This window comes from Asterias rubens, chromosome 11 (assembly GCF_902459465.1).
Source record: "Asterias rubens chromosome 11, eAstRub1.3, whole genome shotgun sequence".
Taxonomy (NCBI): domain Eukaryota; kingdom Metazoa; phylum Echinodermata; class Asteroidea; order Forcipulatida; family Asteriidae; genus Asterias; species Asterias rubens.
Window position 1 is genome coordinate 6082865 of NC_047072.1, and position 18523 is coordinate 6101387.

Below are 18523 nucleotides of genomic sequence, written 5' to 3' on the forward strand. Positions count from 1 at the left end.
CACCTTTCATTCCAATTAATTTACTATGCTCACTTTTGTGGTTGTCTAGATGTAGCACCCTGATCTGGATGGAAGTTGCTACTCTGTAAAAGCTCTCTTATTATTATGTTAAGGGTATTCATATAATATTAATCGAACACACACTAGTATTTCTAGTTAAAAGGCAGGCTTGACACATTACATTGACTGATTAAGTGTTGTTAAAGACACTGGACACCTATGGTAACTGCAAGGACCAGTCTTCTTCTTCTCACTTGGGTAGGCCATCTCGGCATACATGTATGCATAAAGTAATACAACTGTGAAAATGTGGACTCAATTGGTAGTGCAAGTTGCAAGAGAATAATGGAAGAAATGACACCCTTGTGGCACAAGGAGCCTGCTTTCAGATGCATTGAATTCAAATATTTTAGTGAGAAATTACTTCTTTCTCAAAAACTATGTTACTTCAGAGAGAGCCATTCCTCACAATGTTTTATCAACAGCTCTCAATTGCTGGCGCATTCGTAAGTTTTTATGGTAACAAGTATTTTGAGTAATTACCACCAATAGTGTCCAGTGCCTTTAAGCTGTGTCAGAATAATAAGCATTTTCATTGAGGCGAGTGCATTAATTTTATGTACTGTACAAATGAAAACTCATCATCACATCTAATGAGTTGTGAAATGCAACAAAAGAATAAAACACCAACTTATTATTGAAATGTATGAAAATTAGTTGTGTAACGTTAATGAAGATTAGCCAACTCCCCCCCCCCCCTCACTGCTTCCCAATTGTTTTGGTAAGTTTTGCACTGTTAGTTTTGACTAAATGTTGCCAAATCTACCTCTATTAACAACCAATTTGTATACACCTGTTTGTGCTTTTAGGTGCCTTCTTATGTTTATGAACTCATTTTGACTAGTTGATTCCAAAACAACCCATCTATCTTTTAAAGATGGTGACATTCAGATTATTCAAGTTTGGAAAAATTACGCCTTTGAGAAGCTTTTTAATGATAAAATTAAGCTCAAGTTTTGCACTATGTAAGACCAGTTTTGTTTTAATGTAAAGTTCAAGTACTTCCAAAATCCAAAAGGGCCCAAATTCTACTGCTTAAGTTTTGAAGGCTTAGGCCTATTATGTTTCGTTCGCCATTATGCCTCCGAGATGGCCTACAGAGCATCAACAATACAAAAAAAATGTTCCCGAACACTCACATGTTCACTCTTTGACAGATTTGCACCCCCCCCCCCCCCTAAAAAAAAAAAAAAAAAAAAAACTGTCTGTATCGACCCTTGACGATGCCGGGGTGGATTTCGCAAAGAGTTGGGACATCTCGAGAGTCTTATCTCGAGTTAGAACCAGTTACTCGTCCTAACTTGGGACTATCCATGCAATTTGTATTATCTCCTAGGACTAGTCCTAAGTTAGGATGATGAAACGCTGTCTGAGCATTATGCAGAAATGGATGCGAAGATATTATTAGCTGGTGTTTTTTTTTAGTAACAATAACCATGACAGCAAACAATGGTGCATCATAGCTTGAAATAGGCCTTAAATTCCAACATCTAAGAGTGGGGCACATCACCCCTCCTCCCACGGCGTTTAGTTTATTGTGGGCGCCAAAAAGTTACGAAGATGCGTAAAACGTGGTGCTGTCAATCACGAGAGGGCGTGCTTGTCGCTGACTAGCGACTGGCGATCGAGGCAGCTGCTCTGGGAGCATGGTGGTGGAGGCGTTTAAAACCTTAAGTATGTGAAATAATTTTGTGTTACATATTTTTTGGTGTATATAACTTTAATCTAATAGCCACCAGGTCGTTACTGGGATAGACTGTGGACTCAACAGGCTTTTACTGAAGACATAAATCATAAATGGCACTGTGGGTGAGTTCGAAAAAATATTCAATTTTTGTGTTTCAAACATAGGATGGTACCTAGCCCTCTCTGGCACATCATAGGTGTCATCGGTGGGCACCAGTCTATACTATCTCTGTGAGTGTGACACGCGTGTAGTATTGAAATATAAACTTTGGCCGAGTTTTGTACACCCGGTAAATATGAAACCTATTTTTGTTTTGCCTTTTTGTCCGAAGATGTTAAACATGGTTTCAAATACTCTGAATCTTCTTATGAGGAACAGTCATTTTGTGGAGTCTAAATTTAGGTAAAAATGCACTTTCTGGCTGATACTGATAGAATACAGTCAATGTTGTTGACAGCTAGATTTGTACAGTATTTTTCCATTTTAATCATGGCGGCTGCGGAAGAACATTGGTGTAATGGATATTGTGAAAAGGTTTCCGTATGGCGGCACCACTTTTTCATTCGATATGAAATAATGAATAATATCCAATGAGATATCCCTTTTTGTAAAAATGAGTGAAATAGTTATGTGATACGGAAAGTTATCCAACATTGTACTTATAACAATGGAAAAGTTTCCGTATGGCGCCACCACTTTTTCATTCGATATGAAATAATATAGTATCTAGTTTACCTCAATGAGATATCCCTTTTTGTAACAATGCGTGAAAAAATGGGGGCGCCGAACGGAAACTTATCCTTTTCCTTAAAAGCAGTGGACACTAGCTATTGGTAGTTACTCAAAATAATACTTTGGCATGAAACCTTACTTGATGACGAGTAAGTGGGATAGGTTGATGGTATAAAACGTTGTGAGAAACGGCTCCCTCTGAAGTGCCATAGTTTTCGAGAAAGAAGTAATTTTCCACGAATTTGATTTCGGGACCTCAGATTTAGAACTTGAGGTCTCGAAATCAACCATCTAAACGCACACAACTTCGTGAAACAAGGGTGTTTGTTTCTTTCATTATTATCTCGCAATTTCGATGACCGATTGAGCTCAAATTTTCACAGAATTGTTATTTTATGCATATGTTGAGATATACCAACTATGAAGGCTAGTCTTTGACAATTACCAATAGTGTCCACTGTCTTAACTACGGTACTGGTGTACAACTGCATGCAAGTCGTAAAATTTTATAACTTGTTGCCATTCCATCATACTCCCTTGTACAAATGCAGAACTTTAACTATTAAAAAATGGGTGAAATGTCAGGAAATGTTGGTAATAATTACCAATGTTGGTAATTATTTGTTCAAGTATGACCCGGGCTTTACGGTACCACAATTAAATATTTAATGTGATACATCCATGGAAACAACCTAAACATGATATCAAAATGCAACAATATATTCTTGAATCATGCTATTGTTGCTCAAGAACAGAATGGTTAAGAAATTTACGTTAATTAAAGGCAGTGGACACTACTGGTAAATGTCAAAGAATAACCTTTAGCCTACAGTTGGTGTATCTCAACATATGCATAAAAAAACAAACCTCTGCAAATTTGAGCTCAATCGGTCATCAAACTTGCGAGATAATAATGAAAGAAACAAACACCCTTGTTTCACGAAGTTGTGTGCGTTTAGATGGTTGATTTCGAGACCTCAAGTTCTAAATCTGAGGTCTCGAAATCAAATTCGTGGAAAATTACTTCTTTCTCAAAAACTATGGCACTTCAGAGGGAGCCGTTTCTCACAATGTTTTATACCATCAACCTCTCCCCATTACTCGTCACCATGAGATGTTTTATGCTAATAAACATTTTGAGTAATTACCAATAGTGTCCACTGCCTTTAAAGCCATTGGACACTTTCGGTAAACAGTAATGCCAAAGGCCCACACTATGTGTATCACAACATTATATAAAATAACAAACCTGTGAAAATTTAAGGCTCAATCGGTCATCAGAGTCGGGAAAAAATAACGGGAAAACCCACCCTTGTTTCCGCACATTTGAAACGTTTAAAATAAATCTGTAATTCTCGATTCTCGATTATATTGAGAATTGATAATCGTTTTAATGCTTTCTCAAAGAGTAAAGCATTTCATGGAATAATATTTCAAGAGAAGTCTTTCACCATTACCTGCTGTAAACCATGTAAGATATTTGTAAATCTGTGAACTTTTATTATTTTTCTGTTCCGAAATTGTCCAATGGCTTTAAGTATTGAGCCAATAACTGGGGTTTCCTTAACTTTTTTTCAATCATCTTTGAAGTATGTGCCTAATCAGTTGAAAATCCTGTGTGTTGATCATCATAATAACACTGGGTTTAACAACTAACAAGTAATTTGCTCTGACAAAAGTATGTCTTGTTTCTGTAAGAATATCTTGTTAATCAACTGAACATAATGTGTATTTGAATCTACAGTAGGATTGTAGAGTGTTTGTATGCATGAAGAATTAAATCTTTGATTTCCTATGATCATTTCCTTTAGATAGACTCATCTTCGTTCCCCATGACGTTTTTGCAACATGAGATGTTGACACCAGCAACACACAATTTCAACAGCAACAGCAAGTTAAAGATGTATGAGGTACCACAGAAAGACAAAGCACTTCAACATTTTGAACTGATAAAACCGTGGATGACAACATTGAGAAGTAGATTGTGCAATGACCTGAGTAGAGCTGCTCACAACACAAGCCAAGTGACCAAGGTATGTCCAGGCCTGTATATGCTTCGTTTTTGAAAGGGCGGTGGCACCTAGGCATTTTCTCCTTGGTGGTAAAGGGCACCCTATTGACCCCTTGCATGCGTATCACACGCGGCGACTGATGCCACGCTCAACATGTTGGTGGGCAGTTAGGTGTACGTGTATTAACGCCGCGTCGCCTAAAATGCACACTTTACTGCATAACGTGCAGCTTAGAGTTATATATGAAAACGCACAGTGAAATTGCCCACCAGTATGGCGCATTCAAGATTTTTCTGCTGATGACGTCAGGTGAAATGGGTCAATATGAGCAAATTGTAAATTTCTACTGGAGCATTTCAAGGGTACCCGCAAGGCAATGACCAGGGGGCATGGAGGCAATCGCCTTCATTGCCTCTGTGAAATATCAGGCCGGTATGTATTAAAAACTCACATTAAACTCATTTCAGCTTGGTTTGCTACACTTTACTCAGTGTAAATAACCATGAGAATTTCACTAAACCCTTTCCTCACCGTCAGAGCGTCGCTTTGTCCCTTCACTAAACAACTTTAAGACTTCAAATCAATTTATAAGCAACAAGTGGAAATCACTGGCTTCTGACTGGAACCCCAAACAAAGATGTAGATAATTTATTTTTCTTTGTTCAACCCCAAAATTTACTTTCTGGGAACTGCTTAATAAATTTTTTGTTCCAGACATTTCACAGATAGATAACGAGTACATCCTAAGTTTGAACCTATTGACCACTTGCACGCTCGTCGCACGGGACGACGGTGCCTCGCTCATTATTTTGGTGGTCAAAAGGTTGACGTGTAAACGCGGCGTCGCCTAAAATGCGCACTTCACTGAATAACTCACAGTGCCATTGACCACCGAAATGGCGCATCCAAGATTATTCTGATAGTGACGTCAGGTAAATTGGGTCAATAATAAGTCTGTTAGTTAATGGGTTTCCTTGTATATCATTTGCAGAATCAAGAATTCATGTGGAGAGAAATATTGTCATTATGGATTACTAAGCGGGGGACTACTCTCTTCAAAGACCTTGTGAATGTAAGAAACATCTATCAACCTATGCTACAAGCTGCATGATGCAATGCGTGAGAGGAGACGTCATTTTTGCAGGGATTCACTGAACTCCGATGGATCATCAATCCTTTCTACAAGCTTCTTTCAAGCAAAGACTTTTTGAACAACTCTGATATGTTGGCTTTGAGATGCAGCACACTATAATAGTGCACTAGAAGTATGTAACACTACATCACACTACATCTCAAAACTTGGATTGGAGACAGAATTCCTGAAGACTCTTTGAACACTTGAGATACAAATGAGATGAAAGAACGATTCATCAGTTCCGTAAAAACACTATTTGTATGCACAGCTAGAGACATTATTTTGTGAACTCACTTTTGACGGTGGACTCGACATCATTGTGCACATCATACAAGCCTGGATTGCAGACAGAACTCCTGAAGACTCGTTGAACACTTGAGATACAAATGAGATGAAAGAAGGATACATCAGTTCTGTTGAGACTACATCTGTTCTCACAAGGACAGACATTTCTGAACGCTGGACTTTGCTCTCTTTGGAACCTCAATGTGATCACCATAAAAGGACCAGAGAGTTTGTATTGTATCGAGAAATGTTTTTATAATAAACGTAAAACTACAAGGGAACACGATAAGTCAGTTTATCAATCGCCACCGTTTTCAAGAACAGACAAGTCCTTAGCAGAAGTTTTTAAACAATTAGAAGTGTTGATTGTACTCATGGTTTGATGTTCCATTAAGGACAGCATAATGTTTGGCTAGTTGGTAAGTCATAGTCTTTCAATTACACCAAATAGTGCAATGATAATATCAACAGATTTTAAAAAGTTTTTAATAAACAGGCAATCTTCAATTTGCCTTGTTCTTACTTTTGAAGTATGAGTTTATTAAAAAGTTAGACAAAGTTACAATTTGTGTGACCCAATTGAGTTTACAAAGTTCTCACTCTGCCAATTTTGTTTATGCATTGGTTTGATCTTGATGCTCAGTACAAGTAGAAAAGTCTCCACCTTTATAGTATCTAAAAAAACTGCGAAGCTGAAGTGGCTAACAGTTTTTGAAACAGTTGGTTTTAAAAATTCATTTTTTTCTAAACATGGTAGTTTTATTATCATCTGCAGGGGCTGAGTTCTCTCTTCATGACAACGGTGACGATATCTTTGTAAATTAAGCACTGTAGTAAAGAGTAGCATTTAAGGCAAATATACATAGTCATCTGTTCGTGCATGTAAAGGATTTCTCTAGAAGGCGATCAGAGCATACTGATCGATTTGTTTCAGAACCACCTCAACTCGTTTAGAGATAATCATCACATGGTGTTGTTGTAAACATCGTTTTTCCACCATGCAAAGTTTCAAATCCTACTTGGGATTGAACTAGGTGAACCGGTATTTCTAACTAGCTTTTCATGATCAGTAGCCTAAATCGAAAAAAAAGGATTTAAAACCTATGGAAATTGCTTTTGTTACTATTTTGTCACAAAATGTAGAATGTTCCTAAAACCATCAAGTGTACTTAATTGAGTACTTGTCTGACTGTAAGGTGTTTCTCATAGGTTGTAGTTGGCTTTACTTTACCATAAAGACCAACCTACTTCGGATAAGACTAAAACATAATATTTTCTAATAGGTTAACAACACCTGTTTACCTTGCATTAAAAAGCATCTAGTGATGTGGAGGATTAGGCTTTCTGAATAATGTAAATTCTCTGATACCAGAAACAAAACATCTGAGGCTATAAGAAACATTCAATGTTCAGTGACATGTAAATACTTTATTGACTTGTAAAATCTTAGGAACACTAAATAGAAAAGGGAACAATTTTACTAGTTGGTTTATTGCTAAAAGGATAAAATTGCAGCAAAAAAAAAGGCTGAAGCAACATTCATAAAAGCAGAGACTAAAAATACAGAAACTAACACTACAAATAACAAACAGAGGATTGAGACTGATTTCTAATGGGTCATATCCACAAATTGAATCACTTCTTACTCCATGTACATGTACCATGCAAAGACTTGGAGCTTACTAATTGAGAAGAAAGTTTAGGACTTGTGTAAAGTTGATGCATTAGTTCAACTCAGTTATTCAGAAGAAACAAAACATTTTGAGGTGGTAGTAACTTGGAAAACCTCAAGGTAGGATAGTGCAGGATTTGTTTTCAATAATCCTGTTGGATGTGACGTTTAAGGAAGTGCATCCAAGTCAATTCATAGCACATATTAGGAATTCATGCATGAACAGAGGGTTATTAGACAAGTATTATTATTAGTATTATTAGCTTTAAATAATATCTGAACAGCCTCTCACAGGATGCCTGCACCTAAAACATTTTAATCAAAAATAGAAGAAGCAAATATTGAGTCCTTGGCGCCACAACTTTCATGACAATGTCACAAATCAGTGTGCACACGACCCAGGACCCAAAACCTGTCCAAAATATGATTTTGCTGGACTATCTTACAGAATTCTGAACTTTGAAACAAATCACTTTAGGGAAAACAAAAACTAAATCGTGCAAGATTCTACACCAATTGAGAATGTAATTGTTCTTGTAATAACAGTGCTGTTTTAGAGTATTCATATTCTCTTTCCAAAAATGAATTTAAAAAAATTAAATAAAAATAGCATGGTTTTGTAAACAAATTTATACTTAATTAAACTGGACACTATTGGTTATTTTACACCAGTCTTCTCACTTGGTGTATCTCAACATATATGCATTTAAAATAACCTGTACAAATTTGAGCTCAATTGGTTGTCAAAGTTGCGAGATAACTATGAAAGAAAAAACACCCCTTGCCACACAAAGTTGTGTGCTTTTAGATGCTTGATTTCGAGACCTTAAATTCTAATTCTGAGGTATCAAAATCCATTTTGTGGAAAATTACTTCTTTCTCGAAAACTACGTCACTTTAGAGGGAGCCGTTGCTCTCAATATTTTATACTATCATCATCTCTCCATTACTAGTTACCAAGTAAGGTTTTATGCTAAAAATTATTTTGAGTAGTTACCAATAGTGTCAACTGCCTTTTATACATTTGAAATTAGAATTTTTTCATGGTTTACTTGTGAGAGGCTGTTTTATCTTGTTCATGTAAAAGTAATATTAATGATTTATTTAGAGAGTAGAGGGTGCAATAATGTCTGTTGGTAGATGGGTACAAGATTGGTCGTAAAGTACTTTCGCACTCAAAACATAGACTCAAAAAGTCAAATATTTATAGTTCAATTTATAGTCTTAAGAAACGTACATTTACAATACGTTGGCTGGACTAGCTAATGTTATTGTTTTCCCTACCTTAATGAACATCAGAATTATTTACAAAAATGCACTATCATCAAAAGCGTGCTTGTGAAAAACACTGTTAAATTTTCTTTTTTTAGCAGCATGTTAATAGTTTTTGAAAGCTGACATCTAAAATCTGGATCTTCCTTTCACAATCCAAAGACAAATGCCATATGTTTATGTTGCCAATCTTTTTCAATTAATTTTTTTTTATAAGCAGCATGAAAAATTGCTTTCAAAAGCTGACACCTAAATACTGGATCTTTTTACAATCAATGGCCATGTTTATTTTGTCAATCTTTTTCTGTGAACGATAGTGTTTCTAAGAGTGGTTATACTTTCACATTTTATCTTATTAGATAGTAGTGGTACATTGACATAATTAGTTCAAAAAGAGTTTGTTTTGTTTTTACTCGACTGATTTGCTTTTGGGGAAAAATCCCAATTGACCCTCATGTTTCATTTGTTTACGTTTTGTTTTATTGATATTTTTTTTTTTTTTTTTTTAACTTTATTCTTCTGAAGTACATTAGCCAATCTTGTACCCACATTTTTACTTTTAAGCAGCATTGACAAATTGTCTCCAAAAGCTGAAATGTAAATTCTGGATCTTCCTTTTACATTTTAAAATCAAAAATGATGCATTTGTTTGCCCACGTTTTTCAGTGAACAATTCTGTTACTAATGAAAAGTTATTTTGTAATTTACCAACAGCTCATGAATGTACCCCTCCCCTTTTGGCACCCCGGTGCATGCAAGCCATCCTGGTGCTTGCGCGAGTGTTCCCCGCCCGCAGGTGTCGGCAGGCTGGTTGGTGAGTTGTCCTCTGAATGCACTTGAAGGTGTTTGGCTGTTTGTGATGTGTCAACCTTCCCAATACTTGGCAGTCTGGATGAATCAGAGACCCACAGTTGACTTCAACATGGTAAGGATCCTTTGAACTATGATGATTAATTTTCTTTCCACAGAGGAGGATGTGTCCATCGTCAACTCTGGGCATTGCACATGGAAGAAATGCCTTCAAGTCTACTCTGAACTCTACATTTCAGGATTTGCATCATGGTATTTTGATCCATGAGAATGGAATATCTACAAATGTACACTTTTGCAAGTATTTCTGAGATGTTTGCCATACATAGGGATTTTAGTCACAATGTCTAAACCAACCAATCATTTGTTAAACGATCACAATCTAAACCACTCTGCTTTGTGTTCCAAAAATCAGGTTTTGTAATTTAAGGAAAAATACACATTAAAGAGAGCAATAGTAAATTTTTGAGGAATCTAAAATATAAATCCACAGTCAATCAAATTCATTAGCGCAAACAGTGAACGGCTGATTTACAAATCATTGAAGTAAAAATCTTGTTGTAAAGAATTTAAATTAAAAAAAAACGGGTCAAAAACCAACCTTGCGTACAAACGAATAAGAAAGTGAATGAAGTAGAAATTAATGCATAAACTACTTTAAACATATGAGTTTTATGACAAAAAACAAAACTTCATAGAATATTCCAAGCAAAATGTTCATCAAAGGAAAAGCAAATTAAGTATTCAGCAAACAAGTTTACAAAGTATTCTCAAATTAGGATTGAAAAGGTTGCCATTTCACCAATAACACTTAGAAAATGCTACTTCTGGTTTAAAAATCAATCCCTCCTGTTAAAAATCGAAATGAAATAATATACAATCTGTCAAATTGCAGTTTGGTAAAAAATGAAATCCTGCTCAACTTTCAGAGGTAAATGCTCTATGAAAATGAGCAACATCTTAACTGATGTGTCATTATTTTGCAACAAACTCAAGTTTGTTCAAATGATCTCGTATTGGAGAGACAAACATAGGTTCCAGGAACAAAAATATGTCCAAATGATCTTTAAAAATAATCTGAAAATCCAATATCTGGATATGAAGTCAACCATGACTTTCAACAAACGAAATAAAATATGCAATGAAAACAAAACTGCATTGCATGTTGTGCTCAAATCTATTACACTAATTCCAGCCAGGCTGAAAACAAAATTGATGGGGAACTTACAAGTTCAATTCAGTTCTGCGTGTCATTGCACTGCAGTTCAATATACCCAAACTATCTTGTAAATAATCACCATGATCACAGATTGAGAAAGGCACCGGTCTATTGGAGACTTAAGCCTTAATGTGATTCTAACAGACTTGAATATCAGAAAAATCAAAGTGGCTTTTCTTAAATAATGATCCATATTCAGTGGCATAGTAAACTATTTTAACTTGTAACTCCAAAGATGTCAGTATTTGAGCTGAAATGTAACAAGTCAGAAAAAGTATTTTTCAAATGAAAATACTGAAATACTTAAAAGATTGTACTTAGAAGTTTGTATGTGCGAAATCTACATGTATATAATCACGTAGTTCCAGCCAAACTGTCAAATCAGTGTAGTTCCTGGCCAAACTGTAAAATCATGGTAGTTCCTGGCCAAACTTTGGAACTGAGCCCAACAAAGGGAAAACATGGGGGTGCCAAACTCTTTAAAATGCTGTAGAAGGATGGCCTGGGGTGCTAAGGTAGAGCACCATTCTATAAACTAGGGCTGCACATGGGACGATGTGGTGGGTCCCTCAGTATCGACCGGTAAAACTGTGGTGTCGACACAGGGGTCCCAGTCCTGTTAGATAGGTCCATGGTAACTTTTATTGAAGTAAGAATTCATGTACTGTAACTATACATCCTCAGCCATGCACTGATAGTCTTCAATCAAAGGCAATACCAAGCATGTTAGGGTTGAATATCAATCAAGGCATTGACCCAGGTCTAAAGGTTTAAAATAGAGACAGATTGTCTTCAAGGGCTTGTGTTTCCTTAGAAGTAAGAAACACTGTGATATTTACTTTGTGCCTACAGTAAATATCTACAAAAGATTCAGTTCTAAACCAACAAAATCTTTACTTTGAATGGGGAAGAAACATGACAGTTCTTGCAAAATCACTGAACACGGCTATTGCAGTGACCACCGTCAACAAACCAAGATGGCCACAGGTCATGTAATTAAGATACAGACTGTTGCAGAAAGTGGACATGCAACATGTTCAGGCCAATCCTTTGCTGATGATACATGATATGACATTCCTGAAATAACCCTGATCGGTACAGTGAAGTGATCATGAGGCAGGCTAAGCCACACCCGATGCCTTCATTAGTGGGTTACAAAAATAATGCACGCACAGTCCACCTAGATACCCTTACTGGGTTAAGATACATTGCAGTTGATATGATTAAGTCATACAGCCATAAAGACACTACCCTCAATGATACCCATATCCTGGGTAGAGAGGGACTGACTGTATCTAGCTCAGTAGCTACTGTCATCAGATCTAACAAGAGAACTAGGACACAACTTCACCAAATAAAGCAATGCATCATGAGGCTTTATTTCCAAAGCATTACGTGTCAACATCTGAACACCTAGATACCTGTACATGTGAAGACACTTTGACTCCCCGAAAGTGTAAAACAAAACTCCAGTTTCTTCGGAATATGGTCAATGCCTTGATTGATTTGGTAATTATAAGCAACCTTAAAGTTTTAAATCAGGCTTGGGGTATTCAGGTGAACCATGTTTGAAAGCAGAGTTTACAAGTCAGAACAGAACCACACTTACAGCCAATTCTTTGGGATGAGCTTTTTATCACTGCTATCAACCAGTGAAGGTTTTGAAAAAAACATTTTCACTAGACTTATAACTTAACAAAACCTGAAATGAAAGTGAAGTTTTTTAAGAAACAAAAAACATGACTTGACTGGTCACTACCACAAACTCAAAGGACAAGTTCAAATTAACCACTGCTAAAACATAGGATTCAAACTGGCTCTAGCTACCGGGCAATCTCGGTGGTCTAGTTGGTAAGACACTGCTCTAGAATTGCAAAGGTGGTGGTTTCGAGTCCTACCCGAGTAATATGCTGTGATTTTGTTACTCGGAGCTTGGGAAAGTACTGAGTATATACAGTGCTAACACACATTGATGTACACATGTAAAACCAAAATCAATAAGTTCAAATTCATCAAGTGAAGGTTTTGAAGAAATCAATAACCATCAGATCAAATACAAAATTATGGTCTGACTGAACCAAAATGAATACATTCGTTATTTGAAAGACAAAATTATTTAATGAAGCCATCCAATCATTTTAGAAACTGTTTATTACCAACCTTGTTGGTAATATTTAACTTTCTTACATAACCCCAAGCCTGGTTTGTCCTTAAACCGATAGTAGGATTGTACCCTTGTATACTTATAGTCCTTAAAGTTCTTCACATTTGAATGAGAATTAACCAGCCTGTACATGTGTACACAAAGGGATAACATATTGCCGTTATCTGATAGGTTAAAAGTTAGGTAACCTTTGAGTATGAAGGGAAATAATGGGGAGTCTAAGAAATCCACCTACCTCCATCATGATGTGATGCTCTAGGTGACTTCTCTCCTGGCTCTAGAACAAAATGAACAACTCTTCCAACTGTCTCATCAGTAGCCATTGCATGCAAATTGTTGCCTTCCAGTTGGCACTTGCAATGTAGAAGCAATTGGTAATGATGTCTTAAATAATCCAAAACCCAAAGGTGATCACAACCAGTCTATGGGAATCAAGTCCTTATAATGGGATGTAAATTAATATCATACAACATTTTGTTTTCATTAGTTAGATCACAAATGCCAGTAAAGCACAATGTGCTTGAGTTTCTATTTGTGGAACTTCAAATAACGAGAAGAACTTTCAGGACAATTCAACCTTGCTTGGTATTGCCCAGCCTCGTTCCCAACAATTTCTAGTCCCATTATTGACAATACATAGTTAGGCAGTGTGTAAATGGTTTGCCCCCTACACTCTAAATGGGAGGAATTTGTACTTACAGACAATCAATTTTAAGATTTACACATTTGAATCTAAAAGATAAAATGTTTAATCTAAAAATGAAGTGGTCCCTAGTTACAATCTTTTGGATAAACTTTTTAATCCCATCCATTTAGAGTGTATGAACCCACTATAAGCCCCCGACATGCCCTCTACATAGGTGAAGTTTATACCTACTTACTTATTGAACCACAAATGAGGAAAAACATAGTTTATTAGCCACAATGGGTACTCTACCAAACATGATATAAGGTGGAACTATTAGTTCAAATTATTTCCCTCTCCATTCACGTACTACTGCCCCTGTTGGCCAAAGTGATAAACATTTTACCAACAACATCCACCAATTGCCCCTACTGGGAAGAGTACAGGGTTCTGCCCATAGTGGTCGGTGCCGGAGAACCCGCCCCGGCACTCAGGATTCTCAAACCACTACCGGAAGAATTTCCTCTGTTTCCGACCACTACCAATTTCAAAATTTTCACAAAATGCACTTCCAATTTCCTTACCGGTAAAAATGGTATCCAAAGCCATTCGTTTTGAGCACTTCTTTGATTTGAGTCTATTTATATGATCTACCATGTAGCTGAAACATTTTTCCACCACTAAAGAAATCCAGGCCAGAACCTAGAGAGAGATATACTGTAGATCCACCACCAGTCCCAACAGCAAATGGATGTTTAGATCAGGTTACAAGTTGCCTCTTGCCCTGTTGGGTAACCAATGACCTACAACTAGCCCCTGTTCTAGCCCCTGTTGGGCAAAACTAACAATCTGTCTGCAACTAGCATCTCTTGGGCAACTAGCCCTTACTGGGAAAAAATTAACGACAAATCCTCTTGGGCAACCAACAAAACCTACCACTAGATCCATGTTGAACAAAACTAACAATCTACATGTGTTGAACTACTTAGCCCCTGTTTGGCAACCAACAGCACCGACCTTTATAGTCCCTGCATGTTGGGAAAATGTTTTACATTAATGTATGACCAACAACATACCACTAGCCCCTGTTGGGCCAAAACCAGTTGGTAACAGTAGTGCCCTAGTTTTACACACTACATCAACTTCTAGTAAACTGATCTAGTCCCCCCCCCCCCCCCCCGAAAAAACACACCATCTACCTTATTTTGGTGAAGTGATTGATGACCAAAAGCAATCACTACTCCCAATGTTCTTAATCATCCAAATAGTTCCATGTCATAGTGAGATACTGTGAGATGGATAATACCATGGGAACGAGGTAATTAACATTGACCTATCGCCATTCTCAACTCGGCTATTCACTTTCAGGAATGGTAGATGCAAAATCAGGCATTGAATGTAGGCCTACAGTTGGCTTCTGATGTACTTGTTTCGATCAGAGAATGTTGGGCAAATGTACATGAATAAAGAAACACATATTGGATATGTACGAGTTTCATCATGCGTTGTCTACATAAACTGAAAAGCAAAAGAGGAAAATTGCTCATTTGTGTTTTGGATGAACACACAAATAACATGATCGCATCCTGCACATGACTTAGCATCGTGTTTGGTCTACATGTAGAGCAAGTACATCTCATTGTCCCTGGGTGCTAAATGAGGCTCATATTGTACGTCAAGTATGTACAAGAAGAAGTTTACATACATCTTGTATGTATAAGATGCTATCACTTTCCAGTATTGTAGATCAGGTTGATCATACAATGTGCATAGTGCACTGTTATTGGCTATCATGATATGAATGGCGGTAGGTCAAAAGTGTTTGATTGAAGACTATCGATAAGCTCCATGTATTTTCAGGCTGTATACACCACTGGTTATTCATTTAAGTAGTGAAATATTGTAGAAAACCATATCATCAAGTGTTGAAAGAGGATATAAGGAGATAATTGTACGACAATTATTTGAAAAAATACTTTAGCTGGGAAAAATCATTGGAAAATTCCATGCATTGGTATCAAGTTGATATCAACAAGATCAAGTAAACCCCTTTTGACGAGTCACAAGGAATGCATTCAAACTTAGTAAGAACCAGAACAATGCAGACTAGAATCGGTAAGAGTAAAACTGGATTAAAATAGAATTGAGTTTAACATTCACAACTTCTTGAACTGGATCGCTGGCTAGTGACCGAGTTCATATTGTAGTTGATACTTTTTTGAAACTGAAGTCACACAAACATAAACCAATGTTGAAGGATGATTTCATTTGAATCAGTACAGTAGATAGATAAAATTAGATCAAGTGCATTAATCTTGTAGAAGAGCTGGAAAAATACTGGAGGTGAAAAGAAATGTTGATTTCAACTCGCACTCTTTTGCAAGTGTAAGTTCACAGGTGGTGTTTTAAGCCAAATGTTTGGTTGTAATTACCCATAGGATTCCAGCTCTGTCGCTACTTATTATTTTAAACCAGTGGTGTATACAGCCTATCCAATGTCCATGCATACAACTAGCTCTAGGACTAAGGCCTTGCTACTCACGAGTTTGAATATTACAGAGATGTAGGCCAGACATTTTTAGTCGTTGTTTAGGCTACCCAATAAACCAAGTAGGTACTAGTCATAATAGGAGTGTAGATACCATGCTGGATGATAACAGTGTGCGCAATCAGTCTGTGGTTGTCTTTTTAGAGTAGACAAAAAGATGGGTGTAGAGATGTAGGGCCTACATGAATTGGTGATCACAACTTGCTATAGTAACTGCTGATCCATTTCAGAAAAGGAAAAAAAATGAACTAAATGACTGGAGAAGCTGCAAAAACAGACATCAAATTAGTTATACAAAACAACATCGGGCATTTTAGCTATCTTGGCCCAAATTAATAAAGCCTGTAAGCACACAAAATTGCTAAGCACAAAAAAGTATTGCTTAACAGAAATAGTATTACAGCCAAAATTAGATTACATTTATATTGTTGTGACTGGTGCCTTAATCAATGTTTGCTAAAGGAAAGAAATTTGTCAAGCAGTATTTTCTGCTTAACAGCTTTATGAAATTTGGCCCTGATTACAGCAGGCATAGCTACCGTTACAGACAGTATACCCTAATCACAGCAGGCAAGTTAAGCTACCTAAGAGCAGGCCATAGTTGTTCAGTTTGTACAAGATGTACAAAATGTAATTCAAAAGGCACAGTTGTATGCATGTGAGACTCTTGCAGGCCCTGGGAAAGCCCACACTGTTGTTTAAGGATTCACTTCATCAAATCTCATCAAATCAATGAGCCTCTAAGCCATCTGTAGTCTAGTTCTAATCAGTTTGCTCAGCAGAAACAAATTTAGTGCTAAACACTTGTAAACATACTTTTATTAAAAAAAATGGACTAAAGAAGGCAAACAACATTGAGCTACATGTACATGTATGCTTTTATTAGAATGAGCCCTTCGGCACTTGATTTTCAAGTATAGTTAAAGACAATGGACACTCGTCAAAGACGAGTATTCTCACTTGGTGTATCTCAACTAATGCATAAAATAACAAACCTGTGGAAATTTGAGCTCAATATTGGTCAACGAAGTTGCAAGATAATAATGAAAGAAAAACACCCTCGTCACACTAAAGTTGTTTGCTTTCAGATGCTTGATTTCGAGACCTCAAAATCTAATTCTGATGTCGCGAAATTAAATGTGTGGAAAATTACTTCTTTCTCGAATACTACGTTACTTAAGAGGGAGCCGTTTCTGAAAAAGTTTTATACTATCAACAGCTCTCTCTTACTCGTTACCAAGTAAGGTTTTATGCTAATAATTATTTTGAGTATTTACCAATAGTGTCATTTTAGAATAGCAGTCAGGAATTGGTTTATTAAAAGGTCAAATAAAACTGCTGTCATCAATGATAAATTGAGGCACAACAAACATCTTAGCCTTCAATAGTTCGTTTAAAATCTGTCTGCTCTCAATTCAGACACACACTTGGTTCTAATGACTTAGAAGTAAAACTGACCAGTCTAAATGAAACTCTCCTTTTTAATCTAGAGTAGGCCTAATAACATTTTCAATCGACAAGAATGCACAGCATATGGGATGCAAAGTAATTGAACAAACTAAGTAAAAAGCTTGCGATGCAAGAAAATAGTAACTATAAGTAGCTAGGTTTTCATTCAGAGCAAAATGACTGGTAGAGGCGGCAGTACAAATCGTCTTTGAATATTTCCCAGGGCCTGCTTATAATATAGGTTTACATGTGAGCTTGAAAAGGTGCATCTGTTATACATGAGGATGTATAGTTAGTGTACAGTGCATGAATTTGTAAAAACTTCAATTAATCTTACCATGGACGTAATACAGGCAGGACTGGCAAACCCTGTGTCTATAAAAGGCACCATAGTTTCCCTTGATACTGAGGGGCAGATTGAAAAGGGGCGGATCCATGATCTTAAAAAAGAAGAGGTGAAATTGGCCGGAGGTCCTGTCATGAAGGGGGGGGGGGACTGTGGGTTTGTCACACATAGGATTGTGTCTTAAATGCAAATCGCATTTAGACTGGTGAGATTAGAAATTCAAAGATTGACAAATTTAAAGTTGTAGTGAACTCGAAGATATCGCAAAACCTCATAGATATAATCACCAATGAGACTGAAAATTACTATCTTTTGTAGTCATTATGATGTTCTAGCAATGTTTTGATGCACATTTTCAGCATAACACTTGTTTGGTAGCATGTGTTATGTCATAGATAGTTTAGCTTGGTTAGTCATCATGACGCTGTAAAAGCGTTGAGATGAGCCAAACAGCATTTCCAAATACTACACAAGACCAATTGAGTAATTGGTTACACTGTAGTCCAA